This window comes from Mus caroli, unplaced genomic scaffold, assembly GCF_978045245.1.
Source record: "Mus caroli unplaced genomic scaffold, Mus_caroli_1 scaffold_6, whole genome shotgun sequence".
NCBI lineage: Eukaryota > Metazoa > Chordata > Mammalia > Rodentia > Muridae > Mus > Mus caroli.
In genome coordinates, this window is record NW_028227261.1 from 54,364,111 (window position 1) to 54,377,975 (window position 13,865).

The 13,865-nt window shown below is 42.9% G+C and overlaps 1 long non-coding RNA gene across 1 annotated transcript in view; it reads right to left on the bottom strand.

The window, feature by feature from the left end:
- LOC147004244 (uncharacterized) overlaps window positions 1-13,865 on the bottom strand; it is a 45,689-nt gene that overhangs the window by 12,552 nt on the left and 19,272 nt on the right. Inside the window, exon 2 of the long non-coding RNA XR_015047337.1 lies at window positions 8,333-8,398. This is a non-coding gene — a long non-coding RNA (uncharacterized LOC147004244). The remainder of the gene's footprint in view (window positions 1-8,332; window positions 8,399-13,865) is intronic.

Consider the following 13,865-nt stretch of genomic DNA (forward strand, 5'->3'; position numbering starts at 1 on the left):
CCACGCTTATGCTACTCCTTCAAGTCTGTTTATACATCCTTCTACCAGGAAGCCTGGTGTCCCAATACTGGGATTCCTATGCTGTGTTCTCTCCCACAGAAGTGAGCATGCAAAAGAGCTAGGAAAACATTCCTTCCAGGCGTAGTATGTGCAAAAGTCTCAAGGGAAAAGCAAACAAACAAACAACAACAACAAAAAACATATCCTGAACCCAGGCATGGTGACAGACACCCATAATCTTAGCACTTGGGAGGTAAAGGCAGGAGGATCAGGAATCTTAGGTTATAGTGAATTCTAGGTCAGTTTGAGATACATGAGATTGTTAAAAGAGAGAGAGAGAGAGAGAGACGGGGGATAGTCAGAGACAGACAGAGACAGATCAAGAGACAGAGAGAGATGGAGACAGAGAGAGATAGAGAGACAGAGAAACCTAATTAGAGGCAGGAGAGACGGGTTAGCAGTTAAGAGCACTGGGTCTTCTAAGGACTAGGGCTTGATTCCCAGCACCCACATGGCAGTTAGCATTCTGTAAGTCCCAGAAAACCAGATGCCCTCTACTAGTCTTCATGAGCACTGCACGTGTGTGGTATATAGACATGTATGCAGGCAAAGTACCCGTGCCTATAAAATACTCTTTTTTTTTTTTTTTTTTTTTTTTTTTTTTGGTTTTTCAAGACAGGGTTTCTCTGTATAGCCCTGGCTGTCCTGGATCCTGGAACTCACTTTGTAGACCAGGCTGGCCTCGAACTCAGAAATCCACCTGCCTCTGCCTCCCGAGTGCTGGGATTAAAGGCATGTGCCACCACGCCCAGATTTATAAAATACTCTTAACTAGAAATTTTTTAAATTAATAACAAATAAAGCTTGGGAGCTAAGGAGATGGCGTGCACCACCAGACCCAGGGCTACTTTTTTATTGTTTACTCAACCATGCAGTTTCTCTGACTCTTGCTCTTACATTAAGTCTCTCTAAAAGATGTGTCCTCAGCAAGGGCAATATCGCCCCCAAGGGGGCAGAAACTAGCTCTTGGAAGTTGAACAGAAACCATTTATAAATTATTTTTATGAAAACAGAGGTTAAACAGCTCCATCCCATACAACTGAGATTCAGTAGATCCACCGGCAACTAGAGCTTGATTCTACTGGCAGCTCTGGAAACATTGTAGCTATCCCACAGAAGAGGGAAGAGCTGGGGGACTTAGCCACCAACACCCATCAGAGGATAGTAGAAAGCCACTCTCCAGGGGACACTCACTCCAGCCTCCAGCACTAAAAGCACTGCGCCTCTAGTATCTAGGGAGTGCCCCGAGGCCAAAAGACCAAGATGAGCAGCCCACACCACCACAGGGAGAAAGGTGAGCAGCGAAGTAGGAAAAACACTCAGGCCTTTCCCTTCCCACCGTTCCCACACCCTAAACACCACGAGGCCCAGCCAGAGCCAGCACTGCCCCAGTGGCTTATGTAGCTGTGGCTCACAGCTGAGGCTAGTAGAAGCCCTCAGCTCCCATCACCCCTGAAGCAGGGACCAAAGGCCAGGTACCGACTTCCTGCAAGGCTATAGCCAAGCCACTTGCTCACGTGCCATATCTATGACATGGTCCAATCAAGATAAGAGATGACAAAGTGTATGACAAAGAGATGACTATAGAGTGCTGTGAAAATAGAAGATAGCATCCTTGTGCTGTCTACATTCCCCAAGCTCCTAACATGCTTTCGTCAGGCCACACAGTTGAACTTGGATGCTGTCCCATCTTTTAGCCTTGTGTGTTCCTGTTGTCACCATGCCTATGCAATCCTTTGCCCTGACTCTGCTGGGTCTCTTGCAGCTACCAACTAGTCCTTCTCAGGACTCTGCTCCAGGGGTTCTCAGATATTCTCTCTCACCCCGGGTACCAACATATTCATTTATATTTGCCGGTGTCTGCGTGTGGATGTCATGTGGCCTTCACACAGTATCACCCTTGCTGTGTAGATACCTCGCTGGAGTTTTCCTATTCTTCTCACTGGACTTCAGATTCCTCGGAGGGAAGAAAAAACATTCAGCACACAGTAGGAATTGACACCCGCACTGCCTCTAACCCATGTCTCCCTGACGGATACACCCAGCTTGACTCCCAGTCAGAGAGGACAGACATCCTGTCATGATGTGGCTCACCTACAAAGAGTGCCACATAAAAACAGCTTGTGGGGCTGGAGACTCAGCTCAGAGAGTAAGAACTCTGGTGCTCACCCAGAGGACCCAAGTTCGGTTCCCCCGCACTTATGTCTGGTACCTCACAGCTGCTACAATTTCAGCTCCAAGTGATCGACACTCCCTTCTGGGCTCCTCAGACACCTTCACACATATGACATCACACACAGACATGGACAAAGACACATAAATAAAACTGTTAAAAAAAAAAAGCCAGGAAGTGGTGGCACATGCCTATAATCCTAGCATTGGGGAGGTAGAGACAGACAGATCTCTGAGTTCGAGGCCAGTCTCATCTATAACCCAAGTTTCAGAACAGCCAAGACTACACAGAAAATGCCTGTCTTGAAAGAACAAACAAACAAACAACAACAACCCCCCAAAACAGCTTGGAGCTAGGTATGGTGGGACATGGAACATGCCTTTAATCCCAAAATTCCAGAGGCAGAAGCCAGGGGCTCTCTACAAATTCAAGGTCATCCTGATCTACAGACTGAGTTCCAGGACAGCCAGACTATGCAGAGAGACTGTTCTCAAAAAAGTCAACAAATTAACAAAACCCAGCTTCTAGCATGGCAAAAAAAAAAAAATCAATCAATAAACAAAAATAAAGTCACGGCCTTTGGAAGCAACTATGACCTCTCCCCAGCGCCTCTTCCTCTCCACGCTGCATCACTGATCAGGACACATAGCCAGCTTCCAAGGACAAGACTCAGGCTGCATGAAAAACTGGCAAAATGATATCTCTTTGTGTGGCATCAATTAAATGAGGGATATATTTGATTATGAATATGACTGAAAAATGTGCTTTTAGGCTCTATTATAGTAACTTTCTCTTTCAAAATAGGTGACACTGCCTTTTGTTTTTACAAAAAAAAAAGCATGCCTGACTTATATAATTGAAAAGAATTTTAACATATTATAAACACAGCGCTATCACAGTGACATCTAAGTGGGGTCCACAAGGCGTGGTCCTGATACCTGGAGCCTTGGTATGGAGAGATTTCCAAAATAACCAGGGGCACCAGAGCAGTTGGCTGGGGGCAGCGGAGGCAGTTCTTGGTGCTCTGGCTGTGCTTTGGTACAGTCTTAGCTTTCCACTGCTATGATAAAACATTATCACCGAAAGCAACACAGAAAGGAAAGGCTTTATTTCATCTTTTGACTGCATCACTGGGGAAGTCAGGGGAGGTCTGGAGACAGGAACTGAAGCAGAGGCCACGAAAGAACACCGCTCACTGTCTTGCTCTCTTGTGGCCTGCACAGTTTGCTTTCTTATAGCATCCAGAACCACCTGCCCAGAGACAGCACAGCACACAGTGTGCTGGCCCCTCCCACATCAATCCCAGGCTTGTCTCCAGGCCAATCTGATGAGAGAGACATTTTCTCACTTGAGGGTCCTGCTTCTGAGATGAGTCTAGCTTGTGTCAAACTGACCCACAGAAAACAGCATAGACACTGCCTGCTAGCAGTTTGTCCTGTCTGCTTTAAAGATTCATGAGGATGACTGTGGCTCAGCAGATCTGTAGAAAGCAACAACAATGAACAGGAGCTGCTAATTTGACTGATTCACGTGCTTCCAACCCAGTTTGCAAACATCAAGCCAGGAGCGGAGAGTAAACCCTGGGAGTCTGCAGAATGGAACTCCACTTCCTCAGTGAGTAAGTGGGGAGATGTTTCTGGAAGAGGCAGGCAAGGCCAACCAGCTGACATAAGCAGCAGATATGGAGTTGTATTCTTAGACATGCCCCTCACCCCAGTCATCCAGCCCCGTCACCCAGCGGCAGGCAGCACAGTTAACCTGCCTCTAGCGAGCATCTGCAGGGGCCAGGGTTGCTGTTGTGTGAGTGTGAGTTAGGCAATCCATGACCTCTATCCCCAGTCCTGAGTGCAGCTTTGGAGCTGAGGCCATCATGCCCTGGAGCATTGTCTAGCCTGGCAGGGATACTAGGGTCTGCCTGGCTGTGACCAGCAAAGAGATTAATGTTAACAATTTTTTTTATATTGAAATAAAATGGAAAGTGTAATAGTTTGTCATTTAAGGATGCACTATGACCTGATAGTCGCAAGATGAAATAAAGCCTTTCCTTTCTGTGTTGCTTTCGGTCATAATGTTTTATCATAGCTTTATGAGAGATGGCCTTCTTGTACAGTCTAGATTTTGTATCATTATATTTTATAAGCATTAACCCAACAATCATTTTATACTCCTAACTCCTGCTTGCAGACACTACTGATAGCTTTGTACCTGCATGCATGCATATATATATATATATATATATATATATATATATATATATACGCATATATGAACACACATCATTTTTATCTTAGTAAAACAGAGGCAGAAGGATTTCTGAGTTCGAGGCCAGCCTGGTCTACAAAGTGAGTCCCAGGACAGCCAGAGCTCTACAGAGAAACCTTGTCTTGAAAAAACAACAACAACAAAAAAATATATATATGCATACTTGTATATATACATACACAAACATGCGTGTGTGTGTGTGTGTGTGTGTGTGTGTGAGACACTTCAGATATCCATGTAGCACTGAAGAACCTGCTCATTTAACTTTCACATTCTGAGTGCTTACTCTGTATAAGAATATTGTTCATGCCACCAACAAAGCCTGGTCTATTTAGGAATAGAGAGAGGAAAATAGATCAGTAAATCATGTTGTATAATATGTACATGCATACATCTAACTGTTACATTTTACTTATGTGCTTGCTTATCTGTGTGGTGTGAGTGTGCACGAGCATGCTCTTGGGCATGTGAAGGTCGGAGGGCAGCTTTTATGAGAGTTGAGTTTTTGTTTTTGTTTTATTTGGAAACAAGATCTCCCTATTTAACTCTGGCCAACTGGAACTCACTATGTAGACCAGGTTGGTCTTAAGCTCACAGAGGTCCTCCTGCCTCTGCCTCCCACGTGCTGGGATTAAAGGCATGTATCACTAGGCTTTGCTAAGAGTTGGTTCTTGCTTTCCACCTGACCAAGCCAGGGTCTCTTGTTGTTCCTGTGGCTTGACGTACTTTTGGCCTCCAGTCTTCAGGTATCTTGCATAGGAGGACTGGGACTATGGACACATCCTACCAAATCCAACTTTATACATGAGCTCCAGGGATCTACCTCAGGTGAGCCATTAGGGAGCATTGCTAGCTTCTTTACCCACTGAGCCATCTCCCCAGGCCCTATGCTTTTAAATCTGTGGGCGTGTGGACACCTCTAATGGGTTTCCAATACTCTCACTTTTCTGTTTTCTTTAGTGGGCTGAACACTCCCCTTGCAACCTTGTTTATTATTTTTCTTTTCAGAGTATTTTGATAGAGACAGCAACATTAAATGTGAATGTATAACCAACCAGGTTTGAGGAATTCTGGTACATTCTAAACTGAGAGTTTGAATTAATGAGTCTCTGAAAGACAGAGTTGACCAGATTGTCATCAGTATTCTAGCTTCTGGTGTTCTGTCAGTTTGGGCCCTGAAAAGACTGGAGATCAGCAGATTTAATAATGGCAGTAGCAACTGAGTCCAGAAATAATAAAGACTGAAGCCATGTCTGCAAGAAAACCCATACGTGTTCAATTTCATACACAGAACTACAAAATTTACAGTCAACAACTGCAGGCAGGAGAACCAAGAACAGCAAAGGAGCCATGTTCTGTATCTCTGTGGCTGGATTCTCTCTGTGCAAGGAACTCTGAAAAGCTGGCCAATTTCCACTTTGGGGTAAACAGAGCAAGAGGGAATTTAGGAAATTGCTTATAAAAGGGCTTAAATGGTACCCATTTTTTTAGTGGTATTTTCTTTATTTATATTTCAAAAGTTATCCCCTTTCCCGGTTTCCCCCTCTCCTGGAAACCCCCTATCCCATCCTTCCTCCCCCTGCTTCTATGAGGGTGTTCCTCCACCCACCCCACAACTCCAACCTCCCCTATCTCAATTTCCCTATACTGGGGCATCTATCAAGCCTTCATAGAACCAAGGACCTCTCCTCCCATTGATGCATGCATGACAAGGCCATCCTCTGCTAAATATGCAGCTAGAGCCATGTGTACTCCTTTTTGTTGATGGCTTAGTCCCTGGGAGTTCTGGGGGGACTGGTTGGTTGATATTGTTGTTCTTCCTGTGGGGTTGCAAACCCCTTCAACTCCTTCAGTCCTTTCTCTAACTCCTCTATTGAGGACTCTGAGCTCAGTCCAATGGTTGGCTGCTAACATCCACCTCTGTATTTGTAAGGCTCTGTCAGAGCCTCTCAGGAAACAGCCATATCAGGCTCCACCTCTTAAGCATGCACCTCTTGGCATCCATAATAGTATCTGGGTTTGGTAACTGTATATGGGATGAATCCTCAGGTGGGACAGTCTCTGAGTGGCCTTTCCTTCAGTCTCTGCTCTACACATTAGCTCCATACTTGCTCCTTTGAGTAGTTTGTTCTCCTTCTAAGAAGGACCAAAAATGATACTCAATTTTAACTAGCCTCCTCCCTTTGTGTGTGTGTGTGTGTGTGTGTGTATGTATGTGCATATGCATGTATCTGTTTATGTATATGTGTATGGGTATGTGAGTATGTATGTACGTATGTGTGTGTGTATATATATATAAATATAAATATATATATATATATATATATATATATATATATATATATATGATTTTTCTTTGTGGTTGTGGGGATTATACCTAGGGTCTTAACATATTCTCAGCAAGTTTTCTTTTACTGATCCAAATCCCTAGCCACACATGAGAGAGCTAGACAGAGACAGACAGAGACAGACAGACACACACACACACACACACACACAAAGGGTGTGTATGTGGAGGGGGGGTAGAGACAGACAGACAGACAGAGAAGAGAGAGAACACATTAAAAACAATAATGTTAGGAGCCAGGTATGATGGCACACCCCTTTTATTCTAACACTTGCAGAAGCAGGCAGATCTCTGTGAGTTTAAGAAAAGTCTGGTCTACCTAAAAATTTCCAAGGCATTGAGGCCTAAATACAGAGACCCTGCCTCAAACTAGACATTCACCCTAACAACAACAAGAACAAAAGCCATGCTATGGCTCAGTGGCTAAAGTGCTTGCCACCCAGCTTGATTAAGATCCTGGGATCCCCAGTGTAAAGGTGAAATGGAAAAACCAGCTCTGCAAATTGTCCTCTGACCTCCACTGGCTCACTGTGACGTGTGTGTGCCCGTGCATATAATTATAATAATAGAAAGAATAAATCATTTTGAATGACAAAGGCAGACAACTAGTGCTTACAGAGTACTTGCCATATGCCATAATGTACTTCATATTTACTGTCTAAAATTCACACATTTCTGGGGCTGGAGAGATGACTCAGGGATTATCACCACTGGCTGCTCCTCCAGAGGATCTGGGTTTGGTTCCTGGCACCGACATGGCAGCTGACAGCCATCTGTAACTCTAGTTTAAGGGAACCATTACTCTCTTAAGACTTCTGAGGGCCCCCCCAAACATGTGATGTACAGAAAATTCAGGGAGACACCCACATACACAAAAGAAAAACCAATGACTAATAATAATAATAATATTATTCAGGCATTTCAACCTGTGGCCTTCAAACCCCATCACTCTCAGCAGAGAGCTAGGACTACAGCAGCCTAATACATTTGTAGATGTCAACCTCAGGTCACAATGTCACAAGGTTAAACACCCCCGGAATCATTGGAATCATTCTTTCAGTAATATCTCACTTTAGAAAAAGAATCAGATGAAACAATATTTTAAAAAAAAATTAGATCATGTGGGTCAGCCAGATGGCTCAGTGTGGAGAAACCCTGCTAATCAAGTCAAAGTCTACTATCATCCAGATAGCCTTCTGAACTGAATGCAAAATGGGGACTCCCTTTACCAGAAGGGCTTCTCCTTCTCTGACCTTGTCTGGGGAGCTTAAAACCCCTATACCCTCTGCCCTCAGAATGCCACATAGCCTTGGTTAGATCACAGGTTCAGCTTCCTGTCTCCTAATGAGAATCCAATTCGCAAGCCCCTGAGATCCCTGGAGTCCTTACTCCTCGCCCAAGATTATATAACCCATTTTCACCCCGATTAAAGTTGATCTGTTTCCCAGAAGTTGATTCTGGAATGTGTCATCATTTCCTTTCATACTGACCGGCCATCTGAAATCCTGTTCATCGATTCTGCTCCCTTTGTCCTCGTGGCCTGGTGGCCAATGACCCTGGAGAGAAGAGAGACTCACAGTTTAGGAGGTAAAGGTACCAAGCCTGATGACCTGAGCTCAATCCCTGGGTCCACATGGTAGAGGTAGAGAACTCGTTTCCAAAAGTTGTCCTCTGACCAGAAAATGAACATCATGGCATACAAATACATACATACATACACACACACACACACACACACACTCAGAGAGATACACACACACAATAAATGCATGCACGATTTTTTTATGTATATAATGTGCCATACATAAGCGTCTTTCAGACTTTTGTTGTTTGCTCATTGTCTTTTGAGAAAGAGTCTCATGTAGCCTAGTCTCACCATAAACTCACGGAATAGCAGATGGTAGCTTTGAACTCCTGAGTCTCTGCCTCTATCTTCCAAGAACTATGATTATAGGCATGGACAACACACACAGTTGTCAAAAAAAAACTGCTTTTTAACAGTGCAGAAGAACAGAGACTAAGAACCAAAAGCTGCAAGACTTTATAACATTTGCATGCCGACACTTAAGAAATGTGACGTATGGTAGTTAGTATGAACTACTGCAAGAAATCAAGTCTCTTCTTGAAGAAACGAAGCCTTGATTTTTAAGTGTTATAAAGCTCTTGCTTTTGAGTTGTTTGGCTTACAGAAATCACATATTCACAGTGCTGAATAGCTTTTCCTGCATATATGAGGAGTTTTGTGATTTGACGAGCCATATCCCTATCTGGCCACCACCACCATCAGAGTCCTAGATCCTCGCGACAGTGCATCACAGAGGAGCACACCATTTTCCTCACAGACAGGTCGTTGTCTTTAGTCATTACATGCCTGAGCAAGAGTCTTGGCAAAATGTAAATCAAAGGAAGAAGGGGTGATACAAACAATTTGTCACCTGCAGAGTTATTTTTGAAAAGCCAAGCCACAGATCCCAATTTATAAAGGAGCACACACAGTTCCTCAGAGTCGGGACCCAATGTGGCCAAGTGGCTAAGGTGATGGATGGCCCAGTCTCTGGGGTACTCATGATGTCTACATACTCAGCATGCAAATCTAGGATTCTAGGGCACTCTAAACAAAATCAATCCACCCACAGACATGCATGCACACAATTTAAAAATAATAAAAGTCCTTTAAGAGCTATACAGGTTGGAGCTGGAATGGTAGTTTACCAGGTCAGTGTTTTCTGTGCAAGCATGAGAGCCTGGGTTCAGATCATAGAAGCCATGTAAGAAACGGCACGGCAGCACACACCAGCAACCTCAGTGCTTTATAGAGTGGAAACAGGAGGATTGCGATGGCCTGCTGGCAGCCAGCCTAGCTCCACATTGTATGAGAAATCCTGTCTCAGAGGGATAGTGCCAAGGGATAGAGCAAGACACCTGACTTCTTCTGGCCTCCATACATGCTCATGTACACATGTGTGCTTATATTCCACACACACATACACATGTACACACATATATATACAGAGTTATGAAGTATTTCATTGACTATAGTATAACTATAATGAGGGGACTCACTCACTAGATACACATCTCAATCCTTGCACATGCACTCTTGGTTTTGAGACAGGGCATCACCATGTAATTCTAGCAAATGGTATCTTGCTATGTAGACAAGACTGGTCCCAAACTCATGAGATCCACCTGCGTCATCCTCCAGAGTGCTGGATTTAAAAGCATAGGAATCTTTTTTTTTTAATTTTTAATATTTTTATTACATATTTTCCTCAATTACATTTCCAATGCTATCCCAAAAGTCCCCCATAGCGCCCCCCACTTCCCTAACCACCCATTCCCATTCTTTTGGCCCTGGCAGTCCCCTATATTGGGGCATATAAACTTTGCAAGTCCAATGGGCCTCTCTTTCCAGTGATGGCCGACTAGGCCATCTTTCAATACATATGCAGCTAGAGACAAGAGCTCCGGGGTACTGGTTAGTTCATCATGTTGTTCCAACTATAGGGTTGCAGATCCCTTTAGCTCCTTGGGTACGTTCTCTAGCTTCTCCATTGGGAGCCCTGTGACACATCCAATAGCTGACTGTGAGCATCCACTCCTGTGTTTGCTAGGCCCCTGCATAGTCTCACAAGAGACAGCTATCTTTGGGTCCTTTCAGCAAAATCTTGCTAGTGTATGCAATGGTGTCCGCGTTTAGAAGCTGATTATGGGATGGATCCCTGGATACGGCAGTCTCTAGATGGTCCATCCTTTCATCACAGCTCCAAACTTTGTCTCTGTAACTCCTTCCATGGGTGTTTTGTTCCCAATTCTAAGAAGGGGCACAGTGTCCACATTTTGGTCTTCATTCTTCTTGAGTTTCATGCGTTTAGCAAATTGTATCTTATATCTTGGGTATCCTAAGTTTTGGGCTAATATCCACTTATCAGTGAATACATATTGTGTGAGTTCCTTTGTGATTGTGTTACCTCACTCAAGATGATGCCCTCCAGGTCCATCCATTTGGCTAGGAATTTCATAAATTCATTCTTTTTAATAGCTGAGTAGTAAATGTACCATAATTTCTGTATCTATTCCTCTGTTGAGGGACATCTGGGTTCTTTCCAGCTTCTGGCTATTATAAATAGGGCTGCTATGAACATAGTGGAGCATGTGTCCTTTTTACCGGTTGGGACATCTTCTGGATATATGCCCAGGAGAGGTATTGCTGGATCCTCCGGTAGTACTATGTCCAATTTTCTGAGGAACCGCCAGACTGATTTCCAGAGTGGTTGTACAAGCTTGCAATCCCACCAACAATGGAGGAGTGTTCCTCTTTCTCCACATCCTCGCCAGCATCTGCTGTCACCTGAATTTTTGATCTTAGCCATTCTAACTGGTGTGAGGTGGAATCTCAGGGTTGTTTTGATTTGAATTTCCCTGATGATTAAGGATGTTGAACATTTTTTCAGGTGCTTCTCTGCCATTTGGTATTCTTCAGGTGAGAATTCTTTGTTCAGTTCTGAGCCCCATTTTTTAATGGGGTTATTTGACTTTCTGGAGTCCACCTTCTTGAGTTCCTTATATATATTGGATATTAGACCCTTATCTGATTTAGGATAGGTAAAGATCCTTTCCCAATCTGTTGGTGGTTTTTTTGTCTTATTGATGGTGTCTTTTGCCTTGCAGAAGCTTTGCAGTTTCATGAGGTCCCACTTGTCAATTCTCAATCTTACAGCACAAGCCATTGCTGTTCTATTCAAGAATTTTTCCCCTGTGCCTATATCTTCAAGGCTTTTCCCCACTTTCTCCTCTATAAGTTTCAGTATCTCTGGTTTTATGTGAAGTTCCTTGATCCACTTAGACTTGACCTTAGTACAAGGAGATAGGAATGGATCGATTCGCATTCTTCTACATGATAACAACCAGTTGTGCCAGCACCATTTGTTGAAAATGCTGTCTTTCTTCCACTGGATGGTTTCAGCTCCCTTGTCGAAGATCAAGTGACCGTAGGTGTGTGGGTTCATTTCTGGGTCTTCAATTCTATTCCATTGGTCTATTTGTCTGTCACTATACCAGTACCACGCAGTTTTTATCACAATTGCTCTGTAGTAAAGCTTTAGGTCTGGCATGGTGATTCCACTAGAGGTTCTTTTATCCTTGAGAAGAGTTTTTGCTATCCTAGGTTTTTTGTTATTCCAGATGAATTTGCAGATTGCACTTTCTAATTCGTTGAAGAATTGAGTTGGAATTTTGATGGGGATTGCATTGAATCTGTAGATTGCTTTTGGCAAGATAGCCATTTTTACAATGTTGATCCTGCCAATCCATGAGCATGGGAGATCTTTCCATCTTCTGAGATCTTCTAGAATTTCTTTCTTCAGAGACTTGAAGTTTTTATTATACAGATCTTTCACTTCCTTAGTTAGAGTCACGCCAAGATATTTCATATTATTTGTGACTATTGAGAAGGGTGTTGTTTCCCTAATTTCTTTCTCAGCCTGTTTATTCTTTGTGTAGAGAAAGGCCATTGATTTGTTTGAGTTAATTTTATATCCAGCTACTTCACCGAAGCTGTTTATCAGGTTTAGGAGTTCTCTGGTGGAATTTTTAGGGTCACTTATATATACTATCATATCATCTGCAAAAAGTGATATTTTGACTTCATCTTTTCCAATTTGTATCCCTTTGATCTCCTTTTGTTGTCGAATTGCTCTGGCTAGGACTTCAAGTACAATGTTGAATAGGTGTGGAGAAAGTGGACAGCCTTGTCTAGTCCCTGATTTTAGAGGGATTGCTTCAAGCTTCTCACCATTTACTTTGATGTTGGCTACTGGTTTGCTGTAGATTGCTTTTATCATGTTTAGGTATGGGCCTTGAATTCCTGATCTTTCCAAGACTTTTATCATGAATGGGTGTTGGATCTTGTCAAATGCTTTTTCCGCATCTAACGAGATGACCATGTGGTTTTTGTCTTTGAGTTTGTTTATATACTGGATTACGTTGATGGATTTCCGTATATTGAACCATCCCTGCATCCCTGGGATGAAACCTACTTGGTCAGGATGGATGATTGTTTTGAGTGTTCTTGGATTCAGTTAGCAAGAACTTTATTGAGTATTTTTGCATCAATATTCATAAGGGATATTGGTCTGAAGTTTTCTATCTTTGTTGGGTCTTTTTGTGGTTTAGGTACCAGAGTAATTGTGGCTTCATAGAATGAGTTGGGTAGAGTACCTTCTGTTTCTATTTTGTGGAATAGTTTGTGAAGAACTGGGATTAGATCTTCTTTGAAGGTCTGATAGAACTCTGCACTAAACCCATCTGGTCCTGGGCTTTTTTTGGTTGGGAGACTATTAATGACTGCTTCTATTTCTTTGGGGGATATAGGGCTGTTTAGATCATTAACCTGATCTTGGTTCAACTTTGGTACCTGGTATCTGTCTAGGAACTTCTCCATTTCATCCAGGTTCTCCAGTTTTGTTGAGTATAGCCTTTGGTATAAGGATCTGATGGTGTTTTTGATGTCTTCAGGATCTGTTGTTATGTCTCCTTTTTCATTTCTGATTTTGTTAATTAGAATGCTTTCCCTGTGCCCTCTAGTGAGTCTGGCTAAGGGTTTACCTATCTTGTTGATTTTCTCAAAGAACCAGCTCCTTGATTGGTTGATTCTTTGAATAGTTCTTCTTGTTTCCACTTGATTGATTTCGCCCCTGAGTTTGATTATTTCCTGCCGTCTACTCCTCTTGGGTGAATTTGCTTCCTTTTGTTCTAGTGCTTTTAGGTGTGTTGTCAAGCTGCTAATGTGTGCTCTTTCTAGTTTCTTTTTGGAGGCACTCAGAGCTATGAGTTTTCCTCTTAGAAATGCTTTCATTGCGTCCCATAAGTTTGGGTATGTTGTGGCTTCATTTTCATTGAACTCTAAAAAGTCCTTAATTTCTTTCTTTATTCCTTCCTTGACCAAGGTATCATTGAGAAGAGTGTTGTTCAGTTTCCACGTGAATGTTGGCTTTCTATTATTTATTTTGTTATTGAAGATCA